This window comes from Anas acuta, chromosome 14 (assembly GCF_963932015.1).
Source record: "Anas acuta chromosome 14, bAnaAcu1.1, whole genome shotgun sequence".
Classification (NCBI taxonomy): domain Eukaryota; kingdom Metazoa; phylum Chordata; class Aves; order Anseriformes; family Anatidae; genus Anas; species Anas acuta.
Genome location: NC_088992.1, coordinates 5,079,524 through 5,086,585, shown reverse-complemented (window position 1 = coordinate 5,086,585; position 7,062 = coordinate 5,079,524).

Below are 7,062 nucleotides of genomic sequence, written 5' to 3'. Positions count from 1 at the left end.
TAATTTTCACAATTTAAGGACAAAAAGACGGGTGAGGGGGCCGTTCAAAACACAGCAGCTCCCGGCAGGAGAGGGCACTGTGTGCTTGGCTGTGCCACGCAGCGTGCCCTTGGGGTGAGGTTATTTTTGGAGGGAGGGGGCAAAATCCCTGCTCCAAGGGATCCCACAGACCAGAAAGTGGGGCTGGGGGAGGCTGCACCCGACTCCCCACATGGGCCAACCCTGTCCCCGTGCTTCCATGAGCGATTTGGGAAAGGCTCATGAGGAAAAGAGCTCATGAGCCCCAGCCCCCTGCTCTTTCTTGATGGTTTTGAGCTAAAATGTGTTTGGCACAAGGTGCTGGCTTATAATAGGACAAGGGGTTGCTGATAGAAAGGAGTGGGACAAACACAGGAGCAAATTTGGGTGTCAGAACTTGAAATGCTGCATTTGCTTACCTGCTTGCTCTAGGTGTGGGGTTTCCATTTGGGGCTTGAAATGGGGTTTCATTTGAAATGAATGTTCAAATTAATGCCCTCATCCTTCACTTTCCTCTGTACAATAACTCCCATTCTGATATAATGGGGAAAAACTGACTGAAAGAAACCCTCCCGAATTGCTGTTCAGGATTTTGTTTTCAGTTATAGACAGTTCTGATGCAATTCCCCACTTATTTATAATTTTAGCTCTGCGGATGTGAAAGGAAGGAGCTGAGATGTTTGGTCTGCACAGCGCTGAAGCCAAGCTGACCTCTTCGTGCTTGGAGGATGACCCCTCGGCCATTCACCGGGCCCAGCGTGTTCAGCTCAGCGTTTGGACTTTGGGTTAACATCAACAGGAGATGCTGATTTTCAGGCTGTTATTAGGCTTTAAGGATATTTTTTTTATTATTCTTTTTTGCTCCCAGGTTCTTCCCGAGGCATGTTTCCATGTGGGACTTGTGTCTTTGCACAAGGACAAGGCTTTGTCTTTAAAACAGAAAAAAAAAAAAAAAGTTTAGAGCTCCCGCAATCCCTCTGGAAATCAGTTTAACAAATGTCTGCTGCTCCACTTAAAGCGAGCTGTCGTGTTTAGCTGCATTTTGGATGGTGTCTATAAACACAGCAGCTGTCTGCATGCAAACGGGACTTTCCAGCAGTGCATAATATGAAAAGAATCTTATTATTAAAAAAAAAAAAAAAGGCAAGAAGGGCTCAATGAGCTTGGATAATGCCAGCTTCGTATCAGCTCCGACAGCAGTCTAGACATCTTGGAGAGTCATCAGATTAACGTGATGCACATTTGGCATCTTCAGCTCTATGTTTCTCAAGCAGAGCTAGGAAAAGGGAGCTTTGCTCCATCAGCAGGTACAGACCTCAAGGGCTCCCCGTTTCCTCCATCCCACTTCTTACTTCTTTCTTTTCCTCCTCTGATATTTGATATTTGGACATCAGAGGTGATCTCTTCCATGAATCACAACTTCAAGCATGTCACACTGACCCTCATTTAACGTAATTAACCTCATTAACAGCAACTGTAAGCAGCAGCCTCATTCCTAGCCTGGCAGATTTGGGGTCAGGTGCTCCCGAAATACCACGGCTGGTGCACAGGGCTGTGACCGGGAGGGGAAATACTGCTGGCTCCAGCAGCCTCGCATCAAATAGTGGTGGGAGGTGGGGACCAGGAGGAGCGTGGTTGGAGGTGGGCAGGGAAATCCTCTGCTCAGAACCTCAGAGCCTTTGTAAGGGGGAATTCTCCTGGGGCGGGACCCCGATTGCTTCGTTTTGGCCAAGCAGCCAGCTGCATTGCAGGGAGGCAGCACTCTAAAGCATTACAAAAGTTGGCCCCAAACCCAATCCCTTGCTGTTTAGCAAGTCTTGTTACTTGCTTTCCAATCCAGGGACCAAAGTGGGCTCTGTCCCTCATTGTCTGAGGAGGTGACAGGGAGAGGCTCAGCAACCTTCATGCACCGAGATGGTTCCCAGCCAAGAAATACCAAAACACCATGGGAAAAGCTGTTCTTGTGATGTCCTCTGGCCCATCAAAGAGGAGAAAATGTCAGGAATTTCCCATCAAAATCCTCAGTTGTTGGTTTTCTGGCTGAACTGTCCAGAGCTGGACGGCATGGAGAGGAATGAACTCTCGTGGGTTTGCTGCCTTACCACAAGCTCCGAGGTCATCTGTTAAAGGGATTTTTTTAAACCACATTCAAACAAAATCTATTTGATGCTTCTATTTTTTTTTTCTTTTTCTTCTGGTTCATGTCAACACGACTGTGTTGGGGAATGCGTGCGACTTGTGCGCCGCTGCCTTGTCTGCATGGTGCAGGATGCAAGCTGAGAGGCTGGCTTAGTGCAGCACTGCTTTGCCAGCATCCTGGGAGAACTGCAAAATCCTCCAGTCCCAGGGAAAGACACAAAAGAAAGAGTGAAGAAAGGAGATTATTTTTCTCCAGCCCCCTGCAATTTTCCGTGCTCTGCCAGAACATTTAGGCTTTACCTGCATTTTGCCACTAATACTGCACCCAGAATCTGCTGTGAATCGAAACTGATGGGTTTTATGCAACTGCCTTCGAATTTCCCTCACCGTTAACTTTGATTGCTCTGTCTGTCCATCCCCATGCACCACTGGCTCTTAATTGATTTCTTAAGGAAACCCCTTCCTGAGAGGACCTCCCTTCCTGGCTCTGGTTGTGCTCCTGTGCTGCCTCGCTGTGTCACCCAGCATGTTATTTTATCCGGGCAAAGCGAGCTCTGACACCAGTAAATGCAGTGGAAGGAATAAATATATGCTCTTAATCCATCTAATTAGAGCCCCACAGGGTGCTCAGTTTGGTCCTGCACTTGGGCACGGTTTTGGGCAGAAAAAAATGGAACCGTGCGTGAGGCTGGGAGCAGAGGGCTCAGCGGGGGCACAGAGGGGGCACAGCCTCGTGAGGCCTCGCACCAAATTGCCTTTCCCAAACATCACTTGGAGAGAGCGCTCGTAATGTTGAGTCATTACCATCCATTTGCATGTACGATAACAACAGGGGAAAAGATAAAAAATCAATGCAGGGATCAATAGAGAGCATCTTGCTCGAGGTCTTTTGGCCAGAGCTTGTCATTAGTAGACACCGGAGGAGCGGGGCACTGTTAATTAGAGGAAACATTTGTAATTCAGGGACTGGCAACTGGAAAAGGCCTCAGAGCTTCTGAACCAAGTTTTTGGAGGTGAATTTGTTTTACCTTTCTCTGCGGGACTCTGTGTCCTGAGGGAAGCACATCCTCCCCACCTGTGAAGGAAGAGAGAGGTTTCTCAGCCCAGAGTTTGGAAGGGGTGAATTTGCAAAAAAAATAAAAAATAAAAAAATGCCAGGAGCATCCCTGCTCAGTGTAACCCCTCTCAAATCTTTGGGCAGCTTCTCTCTGATCCCCGATCCCTCGTACCCCTCCCAGCAGTGCTCCCAGCCTGGAATGCCACATAAATAAACCCATTTTGCTGCATGTGCAAGCAGCTGCTGCTGAGTTTGCAGGAGAGGGGCTCAGGGCAGGCACAGCATTCCTGGGCTGGGGCAGGACCAGGCTGGGGGGGCTGATCATCGCCCTTCACTTCATTTCTCCAGGCTAAGTGACCGGCATCAGGCCTCCAGGCAGAAGCCTTGCTGTCCCCGTGATGCCCCCTGACAAAAAAGAAAAGAAAAAAAAAAAATCCAAACAGCCTTCTCTGGGCCGTGGCCTCCCATCTCTGACTAGGGCATGAGCTGCAACTTCTGTGGGTGCTGCTCTGCACATGGCATAGCAGCACTGGGTGCTGGCTCCCCCCAGGGCATGGGGAATGCTCTTTAGCATTTTGGGGGAGTTATAATAAATATTAGAAGCGTGAGAGTGTGCTCCATCCTGCCTGGGCTAGCCGAGCTGTGAGTCTGACTCTTGGCAATGCGCTTGCTTTGTTGTCTGCGGTTGTGTATTTGCTTTAATTAATAAACACAGGCTGAAACCACATTTGAGATGCTTAGTTTCTCCTTTGCATTATGATTTAGTTGATCCCAGGCAGCCACTATTGGGTGGCTCTGTATTTTAGTTTTTTTTTCTTCTTACTCATTATTACTACTGTGATACCATTTACAGGCCCCAGGGAGGATGGGGGAAAAAAATCACTTTAAAAACAGCAATTATTCTTAGTAAAATATTCTAAATAATTCATTGCTTATTGGCTGCAGTGTTCTATTAAATGCCTTTTAGCTACTACTTGTATAAACCCTTACAGCCCTGGTTCAAAGCCAAGCTCAGGTTAATGACACAGCGATGTCTGTGCAGGGTGGGGGGAATCGGTGTCATGCTGGGGTGCCTGTTCATGGTCCTGCCCTGGTTTCATCTCCATTTTATCCCAGTTTTTCCCTTTTCTCCCAAATGTTTCAATGCCCTGGGCTGTGGCACAGCAGCCACTGGGCAGAGCTGGGACCTGGGGGAGCTGCATCCTCCAGCATCGCTTCTGGGGCAGCTGGAATTAAGGGCCTGAAAGATGCTGAATAACAAAGGAGGTCTGTGGGGGTAATTTTTACCCTGTAAATAATGCAGGCTTTTCTGAAAGCCAAATTTTCTAATTACACCTTTTTTTAAAGTTTCTACTTAATAGCACCTCTTTGCAGAGATGACCCCAAACTTCTGGGTACAAAGGCAGAGGTATGACACGGCTCCATGGTTGCTGGGGACACCACAATTTAAGGGCTGCCTTCCCTACCGATCCCAGCAGGGCTGTTGCAGTTCGTAGGGCAGTTTGTTTCCAGAGGAAATGGCCGGCAGAACCAAGTAAACATTTTTCAGTTTCATTCTCATTTACAAGACGAACATCGTGGAGAGTTTTGGCAGATACTGGGCCATTTATTTTGCTATTTCAAGTGCAAAATAAGTCAAATGATGACTAAAAGGACAGAACTGTTTGCCAAGATGATACAGTTTAGTTTCCAGGAAGCAGCATTGTGTTGCTGGACCTCAGCTCCAGCCCAGCTCCAGCAGCAGCCTCGCCCCAGCTCAGCGGGGTCTCTCCTGTGGGTGACAAGGATCTGCAGGACCAGGGCCTCGGTGCTGGTCAGAAACCAGTGGATGTGACACAAAGTGTTTTCCCCTGAAAGTCTCCAAGTGTTTCACGAACAGTGACCTTCACTGTATCTCTTTGGAGGTGGGCAAATAGCAATAGACTAATTTTACAGATGACTGCACAGCGTGGAGCGTTCAAATGGCGTCCCCAAGGTCAGGGCAGACAGCGCAGGGAAGGGAGCAGGGCCCTGGCAGCTTCAGCACACCCTGAGCAGCAGCGCTCAGTGCCATGGGATTGAAATGGATCTCAATTTCATACACGGCAAATGCCAGGCTATAAACTGGTTTGGGGAACAAATCTTTTATCTGGCTGTTTTTAAAGGAGTTTTTCAATTTAAAATTGCGCTCGGCAGAAATCGGGCTCTTGGAAATGGGAAAATAAGCTGTCCTGAATGACAGCTACGAGGGAGCAGGCGAGTTAGGGGATTAATTTGTTTGATTAAATCTTTAAAGAGTTTACTCGGAGAGTGCAGACAGGCCTGCACATCAGTGCAGGTGCAGCAGTGGGCAAAGGAGTTATTTAGATAGCGGCAACGCGCTATCCTTCATTTTTCCTCAGTCTGTAATTACTAATAAATAAAATCAGAACAAACCCACAGCTAAAGCTCTGCAATTAATTGCCGTGCTACTTTTCCTCCTCTAGGACAATAAATCAGTGCAAATGACCCACGGCACCCCAGTGCCTCCTGCAGCTGCCAGCACCCCGACGCTCGGGCTCCATGGGGACCCCATGGCTGTACATCAGCAGCGCTGTGAGCGCGCACCAAGAAGAAACCACGCTCTGTCTGGAAGGAGCTCCAACGCTTGGGCGACATAAATTGTGCCCGGATCAGGCTCTTCCCAGGCTATTTAAAGATGCATGGCTCATATTTTTGCAATACTGCTGAAATAAGGACGCAGGGCAGCCACATATCAAACTCATTGGCCAGAAGTTGAAGCCTGAGCCTGAGATGAAAACATGAGTGTTGACTGTGGCCACGGCATTTAGAAGGACTTCCTAAAGCTGCTATGGCTGTTTCTGGATTTCTGTGGTAATCAGTTATTGCCTGGGGGGAAGAGGCAAAGCTGTGCCTCAGGCAAAAGCCGGGTTACACATTGCCAGTTTAGGAGGAAGCCACTTATAAAAGTCTGTCTCTCTACTTTAGTCTTGTTTTAAATTGCAGGCATAAAAATCAGGGATTCTCAACAGTGCTTTCAATATTTCTGGCTTGCTTTTCACTCTTAAAGAGAAAATTCTCCAGGCCACGTCACTAATTGTCCATTTTGCTTTGTGACCCCAAGCTGGAAGACCCCAGGAGCACAGAGCTGCTGTGCTTGAACCTTGAACCTGGCCAGATTTGGGGCTGAAACCATCCCAGAGCGCTGCTGGGCTGTGACATCTGCCCAGCTGTGAGTGGCTGCTTCAGGCAAGTCCTCAAACCATCAGTCCCCAAATATCTCCTATTGCTTGATCTGTAGCAAACTTGCACCAAGGCTGGTCAGCTTTGTTGAAGGTTTGAGTATGAAAGAAGCACCTCTCTCAAACCAGGCATCGATGGCACTTGTGGCCACAACATCATGCCCAATTCATCATGTTGGGGATTTTCTTCAATTTCTGTGGCTCGGCAGTGGAGCAAAGCACCTGCCTTGGTGCCTCAAGTTTGGTCTCCTCCATCATCCATGGAGATCAGCCCGCTGGCTCACCGGCCTTGGTTTGCCCCCAGGTGATGCCAAATTGTCACCTGTGCCACACTTGACGTGCCAGGAGCCCCTTTCATGTCAGGACTTCAAACCACAGCAGCACCAGCAAGCAGTGCAGAGGTGCAGACACCAAGGTTTTTGATCACGTTAATGAGCTCTGTTTTCATTTGGGCTAAAACAATGAAACGTTTCCATTCATCTCAGCGATTCTGCTGAGGTCCCACCGAGGCTTGGATTGCAGGCAGCCGCTTACGCAGCTTCTGAGAAGTGGCTTCGGTGTGGCTGGCCATTTGTTGCTGCCACCTGATAATGCGAGCACATTTACTTAAATCAATAGTAATTAATT